We start from the raw sequence: 12,530 nt of genomic DNA on the forward strand, positions 1-12,530 counted from the left end.
GTGGGGGCAGCCAGGACAGGGGGGTTTTTGTTGCCCCCCAACCCCCGCCCTGACCCTTGGGTAGAATCGGTCCTTCCTGAGCTAGGCCAGCGCCCTGTCCCCAAAGCACTGTGGTGTAGAGCCCTCGGACTCCCCATACCCTGGGCACACGGAAGTGCGCGTGTGTGGGCTGGACCAACCTCCCTGTCCTCCACGCTGCTTGTCCTATTAGAGGCTTTCTGCCTCCCATATCTAGTTGTCCTCACCAGGCCCCGCTGACGTGAAGCTGAATGGTCCCCTTCTAGTGGGGCAGCCTCTATGTGCCCCTGCCAAGGCCACACCTGACCTCAGCCAGCACCAGCCCCCCACCCCCGCCCCATCTCCGCCCCCTGCGTGTGTGTGTGTGTGTGTATGTGTGTGTGTGGACTCAGGTCTGCTCCAGGTGCCTGGGGTGGGTGGGGCTGTCAGACCTGCTTGCCCGGGAGAAGTCCCCTCATTCTCCCTCCCTCCTCTCCCAGCTGTCCCTTCCCACCCCTGCCCTCAGGCCAGGGCCCTCTGCGTCCCCTGCCGGGCTCAGGTGGGTACCGAAGGGCCACTGTCCCTCCTCAGAAGCTCAACTCCGTGGCAGCACAGATCTGTCCATGGGCGGTCCGGAGCCCAGCACAGGGCCTGGGACACAGTGCTTCCTGAATACTGCTGAAGAGACTGGGTGTGTTTGAGTGTGTGCGCACATGTGTGCAAAGGGGTGTGTGTGTACAGGGGTTGTGCCAGTGTGTTAGCTTCTCACACACTGGGGGACTTCAAACAGCAGAAACTTCTGCTCTCAGATTCGGGAGACGAGGAGTCTGAAACCAAGGTCTAGGCGGGGCCACACCCTCCCGGAAGGTCCCAGGGAGGATCCTTCCTGCTTCTCCCGGCGGCTGGCCGTCCTCGGAGTGCCACAGTCCCTAGGCCCCCCAGGCCTTGCCCGAGGCCCCGTGCCCGCCTTCAGGCTGCTGTCTGCTCAGCAAGTCTGCCCGCACCCTGCCCATACAACCTCATCTTAACGAATTCCACCCAACGAGACCCCGTGTCCAGATGCCACATTCACAGGTTCCAAGGGCTGGGTTCTGGGGACCGTGACTCAATCCACAGCAGTGAGGGAGGTCTACACCGCAGGGTGGGTGTTTAGCCGTGTTCACCCTCCTGTGTGGACCTGCGGGGGTTGCCATTCACACGGACCTCGGGGAACAGACAGGAGCGAAGGCCTGCCCTTGCCCCCTTCCCAGGGGCAGCCAAGCTCAGGTCCTGGGGGGCCTGATCCTGGAGCCTGGCCGGTGGGGGAGGGGGCAGGGTTGTCCGCAGCTCTGGGCACTGTTCAGACAAGCTGCTTCACCCGCACATGCTTCCTCCGCAGGCGCCGTGCTGTAGATGGGAAGGAGGGGCGGGGGGCTGGCCCCTACCTCTGGGATCTTTCCTGCAGGGGCCGCCCTCGGCACTGGTGACGTAGGGGCCGGTCATTCTCCGTGGGGGCTGTCCTGGGCACGGTGGCCCCACCCACCGTGGATGCACCAGCACCCCCAGTTATGACAACCACAAATGTCCCCGGACCTCCCCGGTGTTCCTGCCGGGGGGGGGGCAGGCTCACACTCCCCAAGGGACCCCCTGCTTCTGCCCCCCAGTGAGTGGAGTTCTGTAACCCCCTGCCCTGTGGGTGAGCAGGTGGGGACCACGAGGGGAGCACACCCTTCTGTGAAAGCTGGCAGGGGCGGGGATCGCGGTGCGCACAGGGTCTGTCCCCACGGGTGGGGCCGCGTGTGATGTGCACACGGGCACGGGCTTTTGTGCACAGCTCGAGGAGCGTGCGCATGTGCGTGTCCGTGGCTGATAGCGGGGTGTCCAGTTAGTCCACACACATCCCCTGAGCAGGTCAGGGCCGAGCACCACCCCCCCACCCACCGAGGGTTCTGAGACCCCAGGTCTGAGCCCCGGGTCTGACCCTGGGACAGGGGCCTGTGGGTGCCTGACTTATGCTGAGCAGGGAGAGGCAGCCAGGCCCACCCCAGCCTGGCCTGCTCTGGGGGCGATGGGGGCTGCCAGTGGGAATGGGGAAGTGGAGGGACCTCTGGGCCCAGGCTGCGGGCTCGCAGACCCGAGGCCTGTCCTGCTGCGGGCCAGCCGCAGACCCAGCCAGCCAGTCTTCTTCCTCCAGGAAGGCCCTGCTCCTAGGCCAAGCTCCCAGAAGTGCTGGGTGCCCAGGGGCCAGGGAGGGAAAGGGGGCTCGGGGTATCTGCCAGGTACCCTGCCCGCCTCTCCTTGGACGCCAGGTTCCTCTGACCTGCCCTGGGGGTGGAAGGTAATCTGCCAGGCAAGTGAGGCCGCAGGACCAGGTTGGGGCCCTCCCCCTCACACCTGCCCAGCTCCTGGCGATCATCAGTGGGGCACAGGGCGGGGAGGTGCAGTTCCAGCCAAGGCAAAGGACAGAGAGAGCCAGTGCGCAAGGCAGGTAGGGCCAGGACTCCCCCAGACCCCAGAGGAGACACCAGGCAGGTCCTGACTTTCCCCCTTAGGGCCCCTGCTTCCCCCTGCCTCCTTTGAGCCAGCAGGCAAGCTGGTTGTGATGGGTGGTGTCCCTTCTGGCAGGCCCCCTCCCTGGCCTGGCTAAGCAGCCAGAGCCCTGGGGTGTGGGGGACTTGGGTGTGCAGTGTTGACCTCCTGGGCAGTGTCTGGGGGAATCCAGGAAGCTCAGGGCCTCCACAACGCAGCAGCCAGAGCTCCCAGATTGAGCCAAGAGACTACAGAACACTCAGTTACATTTGAAATCTCAGATAAACCAGGAATATTTTTCAGTGAAGGCGTAAGTATATCCCAAACAGCCCCACAGTTATTCACTGTTTACGTGAAATTGGAATGGCACCTGGTGGCCTGTATTTTACCTGACGGCCCTGTGGGAGGCGATGGCGGAGACGTTTCTGCCCCAACACTAAAGACAAGGCCCCAGTCTGACGTGCGCGAGTGTGACCGGATGTGGGCGTGCGCGTGTGTCTGTGCACGTTTGGAGAAGCGCGGAGCCTGGATCTGTGTAGGGCAGAGCCTGTCCGCACGTGGGAGCTGAGTGGAGGCGTGTGCGCAGGCAGGAGAGAGCAGCGGGGGCCCGTGCACGGGGCTGGGGGCCGAGCGGAAGGTGCATAGACAGTGCTGGGACCCCTGCAGTACCCTCACAAGCCAGTGCCTTTGGGGGAAGGGCTGGGCCTCTCCCTCTTTTGCTCAGAGCCAGGCCCCTGACTCACAGAGGGGCTCAGCGCGGCCCTAAAGCCCCGAGCTGGTGAGGGAGGACCGGGTCACAGTGCGGCTTCTGAGGAGGATCGGGGTGTTGGGATAAGGACTGGCATTTGGAGCAAGGGTGGCTGTGGGCACAGGGACAAGTGGCGCCCTACCTGGCCTGTACCCTCCCCGCATATTCCCTGCTGTCTGGCCCTCCACGGACAGGAACCCCGAAGCTCCAGGAGCACCCCAGAGAAGTGGGGGGGCACGAGCTGGGGCTTCTGGCTGTGGGGCCATGCGGCAGGAACGTCTGATGCAAGTGGCTGTAAGTGTCCCTTCCTGCTGACTGACTCACAGCCCGCTCCATTCCGGTGGCTCAGCAGTCCTGGGGATGGAGCCAGGGCGGCTGTCCTCCATGGGGGTGGGGGAGGGAAGGGAGAAGAGAAAGCAGGGGTGGGTGTGGCCAGGAGTCCTGGGCTGCCCCGCCTGCTTGGCTGTGGGTGCCTCAGCCGCCACGGGGCGTGCGCGTGTCCTGTCTCCCATGGATCGGTCACTGGAAGTCCCCAAGGTGGGGGCAGGGGTGGGGCTGAGGGCAGGCAGGGCCGGCCCAGCAGCTGACCAATGGCCACCACTCTGCCACAGTGTCAGAGCATGGGGCCCTTGGCCTGTGATCTTTTTGTTCTTTTAAGATTTTTTTTTTTTTAATTTATTTGTCAGAGAGAACACAGGCAGGCAGAGAGGCAGGCAGAGGCAGAGGGAGAAGCAGGCTCCCTGCGGAGCAAGGAGCCCAATGCGGGACTTGATTCCAAGACGCTGGGATCGTAACCTGAGCTGAAGGCAGCCGCTTAACCGACTGAGCCACCCAGGCGCCCCTGGCCTGTGATCTTGTTTCCTCTCTGCCAGTCCTCCAAGGCAGTGGACATGCAGGTGGCTCTTGGAAAGCCAGCTCTCCCACTCCCAGCTGACCTGCCCAACAATAACCTGGGGCATCACGTACAAGAGCCCCCAGTTTGGGGGAGGGGCCGGGCTCTCAGGCATGTGTGCAGGTCCTGGGAGGGACACAGCCGTGGGAGGACAGAGAGGACAGGTGATGGAGTCGGCAGGAAAAAGGAGGGAGACGTAGGGGGAAGCCCAATGCTGGCAGGCCACAGCGCTCCGGTCACCTAGCCCAGGGCCTCACCCAGAGTGGGCTCCATGCTGCAGAAAGCTCAGTCATGCCCTGGGGTCGGCTGACACCCTGTCCTCATGCCTGTCATTATGAAATCTAGTGACAGAAGGGACTTACAAATGAGATTAAGGACCCCGAGGTCGGGATTCCTGGGGGCCCTGCGTCCTCGTGAGGTTCTCAGAAGAGGGAGGCTGCGGGTGGGCGTCCCAGAGATGGGCAGCCCACGCCCTGCTGGTGGGGAGGATGGAGCCCAGCCCTGCCCACGCCAGGGTTTTATTTCTTTTCCTTTTTTTTTTTTTTAAAGATTTTATTTATTTATTTCACAGAGATCACAAGTAGGCAGCGGGGAGGGAAAGGGGGTCCCTGCCAGCAAAGAGCCCCACGCGGGGCTCGATCCCAGGACCCTGAGACCATGACCCGAGTCCCCAGGCGCCCCGCACGCCAGGGCATTAGCCCTCGGGTCCTGTGTGGGGTTCCCGACCTCCGCAAGGGTCACAGCCCGACTCCGTCATCCGAAGGCCCCGGATCTGCTGATGCCCACGGCGGCCGCGGGGCTCCCCCAGGCACGGACGCCTCGCCGGCCACTCTGGGACGATTCGGGGGAGGCAGGTGCACCGGGCCGCAGGGCGCACGGCCGCGGGCACGAAGGGCGGCAGCGGCCGCGGCGGGGGCCCCTCCCCCAGGGCGGGATCCGCTCGCGCGGCCGAAAGCTCCGGCGGACCCGCCGCCTCCGAGCCCTCCCCGCCCTCCGCAGCCGCACGCCCGCGGCGCCCAGCCCGTTCCCACGCCGCCCCCGCGGCCCCTCCTCCTCGTCCGCACGGCGGGGCCTCGCCCCGGGCTGGCGGGCGGCGAGGGCACCAGCGGAGGGAGGGCAGAGGGGACGCCGGGGCCCCGACCCCGCGCCCTGGGCACTCGCGGCCGCCGCGCCTGCGCCCTGGCCCCGGCGCCGGGCTCCGAGGCCCCCAGCGGGAGCGGTTGCCGGGCAACGCGTTTGCGTCACCGAACCTGGCGCGGCTCCCGGCTCCCAGGCCGTGGACGAGGAGGCCCCGGAGCTGGGCCAATAGGATTGCAGGGACTGAGCGCGAGGGGCGTGGCGAGGCGCAGAGTCCAGCCAATGGGATTGTTGGCCTCAGGGCCACGCAAGGAAGGCCGCGCCCCCTCTAACCGACCGCGCTCCTCCCCCGGCGCCCGAGGTCAGGACCCGGGGCGCGGCCGGCCAGCCCGGGGCTCGTTCCTGACGCGGTGTCCTTAGGGGCGCCCGGCAGGGGCGCGCGAGGGGCGATCTGCAGTCCCCGCTTCCCGGCAGGGGACCCGTGCATTTATGCAGCGCCACGGTGTGCACCGAGCCGGCAGACCGCGCGGGGGGCAGGACCGCCGGGCCTGGGCCCCGCGCCCGCCGCGCTCACCCCGAGCCGGGAGTCGACCTTTGCCAGGACTCCGCCACCTGCAGGTCAGGGAGGTCGTCCCTGGGCCTGGGCCCCAGTGCTCGGGCCGTGCCCCTCGGGCTCTCAGGCCCCAGCGGGAAGCAGAGGGTCCCTGCGGGCTCTGACTGCCGGAGCTCGGGCCACCGTGTCCCTCCACCCGCACTGCCCCCCGCCGTCCCCGCGTCCAGGCCGACGGAAGCACAAACCAGGGGTAAGAAGGGGCGCTGGCCGACCCCGGGCGCAGGCAGCAGCAGAAGTGACCCCGAGCCCCTCACCGCCTCCCGCGATCCGAGCCTGCAGTGCAGCCCGCGGTGGTCCGCAGGGACGGGAGGGATCTGAGGCCAGCGCCCCTGCCCGGCTCCCCCAAAGAATAGGACTGGCGTCAGAGGGGTGGCAGGACCCAGAGATTTGGGGAGAAGGGGACAACGAGCAGGGCAGGGGCCCCAGGCCACGTCAGGCTTTGGCCTGTGGACGCAGCTTCCCCTAGTGTCCTTCCTTCCTGTCCCTCCACCCGCCACCCCAGCCTCGGTGGACAGCACTCCCTGGGCTGTCCTGCGGTGGTCCTGTTCCCTGACCTCCAAGATGCTGGCTTTAGGGGAGAACGGGTGGGGGCACCTGAAAACCCTCAGTTCAAGTTCTGCAACTCGTTCAAAATGAAGTAAAATGGAAAGAAGCCCACCAGGGCGCCTGGGTGGCTCGGTCGGTTTCGGCTCAGGTTGTGGTCCTGGGGCCCTGGGGTCGAGCCCCGCATCGGGCTCCCTGCTGATCAGTCTGCTTCTCCCTCTGCCTCTGCCGCTCCCCCCGCTCGTTCTCTCTCTCTGTGAAATACATAAAATCTTTTTAAAAATTACTAAAAGGAAAGGCACACCACTATTAAGCAATCCCTTTTAAAACTGTATTGAAGACCTGTTTATGTACTGGAGAGAGCGTGCAGGGGAGAGGCGATGACAGAGGGAGAGCGAGACTCTCAAGCAGACTCTGCACGGTCCTTGGAGCCCAACGTGGGGCTCCGTCTCACCACCCCGAGATCACAACCTGAGCCCAAACAGTCAGCCGCCCATCCGGCCACGCCACCCAGACACCCCAGTTGTTAAGAATTTCTGAACATCGTCGTCCATCCCCCTGCTGACCCGTAAAAGAGGACCCTCCAGAGTGCGCAGCGGGACGTGTCCCTGAGGTTCCGTCCACCTGTTCTAGAAGCCGTCCCTGCTTCTGGACCAGCTGTGGCTGGGGAGTGCCGTGGGGCACCTGGCCCACCGAGGCCCTCCTGCTCCGCTGGCCATGGTCTCCACGCTCCCCCAGGGCCCCCAGCCCAGGACTCTTCAGGGCCCATGGAGGTGCCCCTAGGGCGGGTTTGCTGTCCCCTGGGGTCCGGCCTGCGTGCTGAGGGTCGTGACAGTGGACCCGGGGGCAGGACCTCTGGGAGCTGGCCAAGCCCGGAAAACGACTCTTCCTGGAGCGTCTGGAAGCCAGCAGCCCTGCCTGCAGCTGGAGACCTGAGTGGGGTTTCGAATCCCAGCACGTGTGCAGCCCCAGCAAACCACGAGGCCCTCAGCCCAGGCCGATCCCGAGGGATGAGGCTGCCCCGGCCGTCCGCAGCCGCTCGGACACACCAGCACAGAGCCCCGGCAGCCGGGCGCAGAGTGGGCCGTGGGGTCCTCCAGGACCCCCGCCAGAAGGCTTGTTCTTGCCCTGGCCTGGCTGCCGGCTGGTAGTCCTGGCTGATCCCAGAGCTGAGCTGGATGTGCCCCCACAGAGTGCAGGGACCCAGGGCCAGGGGCCGCCTTCGGTGCCGCGACAGACCAGGGCTAGCTGGGGGCACCCAGCCACCCTGTACTCATCCCTCACGGAGGCCGGGATTGGGGCCCGGGGCCTGGTGAGGGGGAGAACCAGCAGTGTGGTAAGTCGGCCCTGGGGGTCCATGGGCGGGGGGACAGGGGCCATCTCCGTGTCCCTGCGAAGTGCTGGAACAGGCCGCACGTCATCAGTGTGAGATTGAGGCCAACCCGGCGTCTGCCGGGAGCTCGGACAGACCCCGGGCCGGCAGCAGACGGGGCCCCACGTCCCCCCGGGTCTGCTCAGGACAGAAAGAGCTGTTGCCCCGGGGGCCTTCCTGGGAGCGGGATTCCCTTGTGGGGATGGGAGGCCTTCAGCAGGGGCGGTGGAGCCGAGCAGCTGGGTTTGTTTCTCACCCGCTGTCTCTGGTTTGGAAAGACGCGCCGACGGCTCCAGAAATATCTAGGAACGCGCACCCCTCCCCCCCCCGCCGGGGGTGACGGGTGTCAGAGTCAGCAGACTGGAAACAGTGGCTTCCAAACTGCAGACCGCACAGCACTCTGCCCGTGGCTCCGGACGGCTCAGGGGGCGACAGCCCCAGACTCTGACAGTCATAGGCACATAGCGTGTCCCCCACGTGCGGGAGCGTGCCCGGCCGCGGACCGGAGGGAGGCCCCCACGCGCTGCCCCGGGGACGGCCCCCGAGCCCATGATGCCCAGGGGGGGAACCAGACACAGGAGGCCACACGGGGTGTGAGTCCACGTGGGTGACACGCCCAGACCAGGCCCCTCCACGGACGGGAAGGGGGCTCGCGGGGGCCGGGGGCCAGGAGGTGACAGCTGATGGGGACAGGGTTGCTTTTAGGATGGTTAGAATGTTCGGGAACTAGACGGGTGATGATCGCACAATTCTGCCAGTGGACAGTTCCCTTTGGAGGGGTATCTCGTTAATGATGTTGAGCAACCACGGAAGCCTGCACGTTGGTGGTTTGTGGCAACGGCTCGGGACCAGCCACTGAAGCCTGCAGTCCTGCGAGTGCGGGAACTGCACTCCGCCACCCACCTCGGAGGCGTGGAAGCAGGTGCCTCCGGCCCCAGCCCCTGCAGACCCCTTGCCGGCAGCTGAGCGGGACCGGCCAGGCAGGGCCGGACTCCGACCGTGCGGAGGGGGCCCACGTGCGCTGTGGGAAGCGGCGGGGCTCCGGTGACCCGTCCCGCTGCCCCGGCGCCGCTGGCTCGCACTGAGAACCAGGAGCCGCCGCGGTGGCTTGAAGACGCATGTGTTTGCAGCCGGCGTGTGGCCGGCCAGGCCAGCGGCTCTTCCCCGAGACCCGGTGGCGTGGTCCTGTGCGACAGTCGTGGAACGTCTGGCCGTTCGCTTCCGGTTTCACTGCTACAGGCTCGCCCTGACAGTGGTTCTCTGGTTATTTCATTTACTTACGTTTTGAAGACTTTATTTGTTTGAGAACGAGCGAGCATGAGTGGGGGAGGGGCAGAGGGAGAAGCAGGACCGCGCCGAGCGGGGAGCCCGACGTGGGGCTCGATCTGGGGACCCCGGGACCATGACCTGAGCCGAAGGCAGATTCTCAATGACGGATCCCCCCCCACCCCGCCCCTGCTCTTATGTTTTAAATTCACCGGCAAGGAGTGAGTCTGAGAAACCCTAGGTCCCCACTCTTGACCCCATTAAAAGCAGGACCCCAGGCCCGTGTGCCCCGTCCCCTCGGTGTGTCCCCTCGGTGTGTGGCCGCAGCTGTGCCGTGGAACTCCCAGGTCCCGTGAGGGTTACGTTCTGCAGAGTCTCCCGGCGGTTATTGCTGAAGACCGTCTTGTAATCCTAACAGGAGCTTAAGGACTGGACCAGCCACGACGCTGGTCGTGGATGGGTTGGGACCAGCATCTCACAGAGCCTCGTGACAGAGACCACAGCATGTACGATTTTGGTTTGGTTTTACGGCTTCTTTGGAGTTTGATATAATCAGTTAAAAGTGGAAATCGAGGGGCGCCGGGGTGGCTCAGTGGGTTAAAGCCTCTGCCTTCAGCTCAGGTCATGATCCCAAGGTCCTGGGATCGAGCCCCGCATCGGGCTCTCTCCTTGGCGGGGAGCCTGCTTCCTCCCTCTCTCTGCCTGCCTCTCTGCCTGCTTGTGACCTCTGTCTGTCAAATAAATAAATAAAATCTTTAAAAAAATAAAAATAAAATAAAAGCGGAAATCGACGTTCACAAATGCTTTTATGACCGTCTAGCCAAAGAGACTGTTGGTTGTCAGGTAAGACGTTGAAAACTTTGCCGGTGAGTAAACTTCGTAAATTACACATATGTAAAATATTATTTTAATTATATTGAATTAGTACGCTGACTTATAAAGGAATTACATGACATCAGTTAATAAGTTAATTGTGCTTTTATAGTTTCTATCTTTATATATCAATATACCAGTGTATTGGTCCTTTGTGTAGCCTGCAAGAAAAGTGACCTTACATGCTTTTCAAACCATTTTGTTACGTTTCCTTAGCTTTCTAGTTCATTTACTGTACTTCAGTACATGAAGTTTCTTCGTTATTTCCCCTACGGAGATTTGAATCAGAAAACCCGACCCAAAGAAGCACATCGTTGGCCTTGGAGCGGCACAGGCTCGAACTGTGTGGGTCTGTTCATGAGCGCAGTTTTTATGTACAGCATGGTTAATGCACTTTCTCTCCCTTGCAATGTTTGTTTTTTTTTAAAGATTTTATTTATTTATTTGACAGAGATCACAAGCAGGCAGCGAGGCAGGCAGAGAGAGCGGGGAAGCAGCCTCCCTGCTGAGCAGAGAGCCCGATGCGGGGCTCGATCCCAGGACCCTGGGGCCATGACCTGAGCCGAAGGGAGACGCTCAACGACTGAGCCACTGGGCCGCCCCACGTATATCCCTTTAAAAAGTCACAGGACGACGAAAGGGAAATGCAGTGGGCAGAGCTGCCACGTGCTGGGAATGACGAAGGGACGTGTGTGGCCGGGGTGAATGGAGAGGTGTGCGGGCCACAGGGACTGATTTACCTTCCAGCAGGAACCTGGATACCCACACTGTTTTTGCAAATTTACTATTTTTACCAAAACCACAGAAGCAGTGTTTTGGGAACTTTATGTAGTTCTGAAGTTCGTCTGGACTATGTACGTAGAATGATCTAGAAAATACTAAAAGCCAGCATAGTGAGGAACCGGTCCTGCCAGATACCGTAATCCCTCTAGTTTATACCTCGAAACCAGAGGCTGGGGGTGGTGGAGGTGGGGAGGAGCGAACTGAGCTGCGGGGAAGGGTCACACTGTGCTGGGTCAGGGGTTTCCTTGTTATTTAAAAAATAAACATTTCTGGGGTGCTTGGGGCGTCCAGTTGGTGGAGCATCTGACTCTTGGTTTCAGCTCGGGTCATGATCTCAGGGTCGTGGGTCAAGCCCCACGCTGGGCCGAGCACTCGGTTTGCTGGAGATTCTCTCTTCCTTTCCTTCTGCCTCTCCCCTGCTCGTGCTCTGTTTCTGTGTCAGATAAATGGGTTGGGGCGCCTGGGGGGCTCAGTGGGTTAAAGCCTCTGCCTTTGGCTCAGGTCATGATCCCAGGATCCTGGCATCAAGCCCCGCATCGGGCTCTCTGCTTTGCAGGGAGCCTGCCTCCCCCTCTCTCTCTGCCTGCCTCTCTGCCTGCTTGTGATCTCTGTCAAATAAATAAATAAATAAAATCTTAAAAAAAAAAAAAAGATGTACTAGAGACCAGGAGAAATTGTGTAACATATGACAAATTATATATAGTTTTTTTTTTTTATAAACGACTATATTAAAAGTATGTAAAGAGTTTTTTATAGATCAGTAGAAGGACCACTGCCCAGTGGAAAAACGGACCAAGGATGTAAACCAGCACGATCAATGGTGACGTGCCCATCCGGCGGCAAGGCACACGCGGCCTGCATTCCAGCGCCGGAGGGGTGCCGGGAGCCGGATCCGCGCACCGTGTGCACGGAAGCGTGAGTCGGTGCCCCCGTCCTGCAGGGTGCGGCGCCGCTCACCAGAACGGCTCAGGACCGGACGCCCTCTGGCTCGGACACCGATGCTGGCGTTCACCTACTCCCAGAGTCGGGGGTCTTGGTAAAGGTTTGACTAGAGACGCTACTGTCCCGATCATTACTGCCAACAGCCAGTACTGTGTCCCCCGCTGGGCTCCCATATGAGACAGGCCTGCGGGGAGACGCTCGTGTGTGGGCTTGTCTGCGGGGCCCCTCCCCACCCCGCCGTGGGTCCCCAGGCTCCCTCTCCCCTCGGCGGTCAAGACGGGAACCGGCACCACGTTCCAAGACTCAGCCATTCGTTTGTATGAACCGGGGAGGATCTGAACTATCCCCACCTTGACCTTGCTTCTGACCGGGAGCTGCGACAAGGTCTGGGGACGCTGCTGACCAGGGCCCATGTGACTGAGAAGCTGAGCGGTTCTCGCTGGCCTCTGTGGTTCGTGGCTGCCACGATGGTCAGCGTGGGTCTGGGGATAATGCAGCCCCGGGGTGGAAATTCTCAGTACAGGGACTCCTGGTCTCAGCCGGCCTCAGCAAGCAGCCGCGGAGTGACAAGGGGACAGGGCTGGTCCAGGCACCAGAGGCAGCCTGCTGGGTCCCGTCCCCCGGCAGGACAGAAATTCACGCCGCTGAGATGACCGTCCCGTGTTGGCCGGGAGGCCGCTCAGCCAGCGTCTTGTCCCGGCAACAAGGCCCCTTCCCTCTCCCGCCCCCTCCCAGTCTGGCCAGATTTCCAGACGCCAACACTTGTCCCCCATCACCTCTCTGGGTGGGACAAGTTCTGGGGTGACTCTCTGGGCATGGAGGGAGGAGTCCCTTGGGCACTGGCCTCTGACTCTGGCGTTCCCAGTAGCCCAGGGCAAGAGTGAAACATTTCCTTCTCACAGGGTCTGAGCCTGCC

The sequence above is a fragment of the Meles meles genome, chromosome 20 (assembly GCF_922984935.1).
Source record: "Meles meles chromosome 20, mMelMel3.1 paternal haplotype, whole genome shotgun sequence".
Taxonomy (NCBI): domain Eukaryota; kingdom Metazoa; phylum Chordata; class Mammalia; order Carnivora; family Mustelidae; genus Meles; species Meles meles.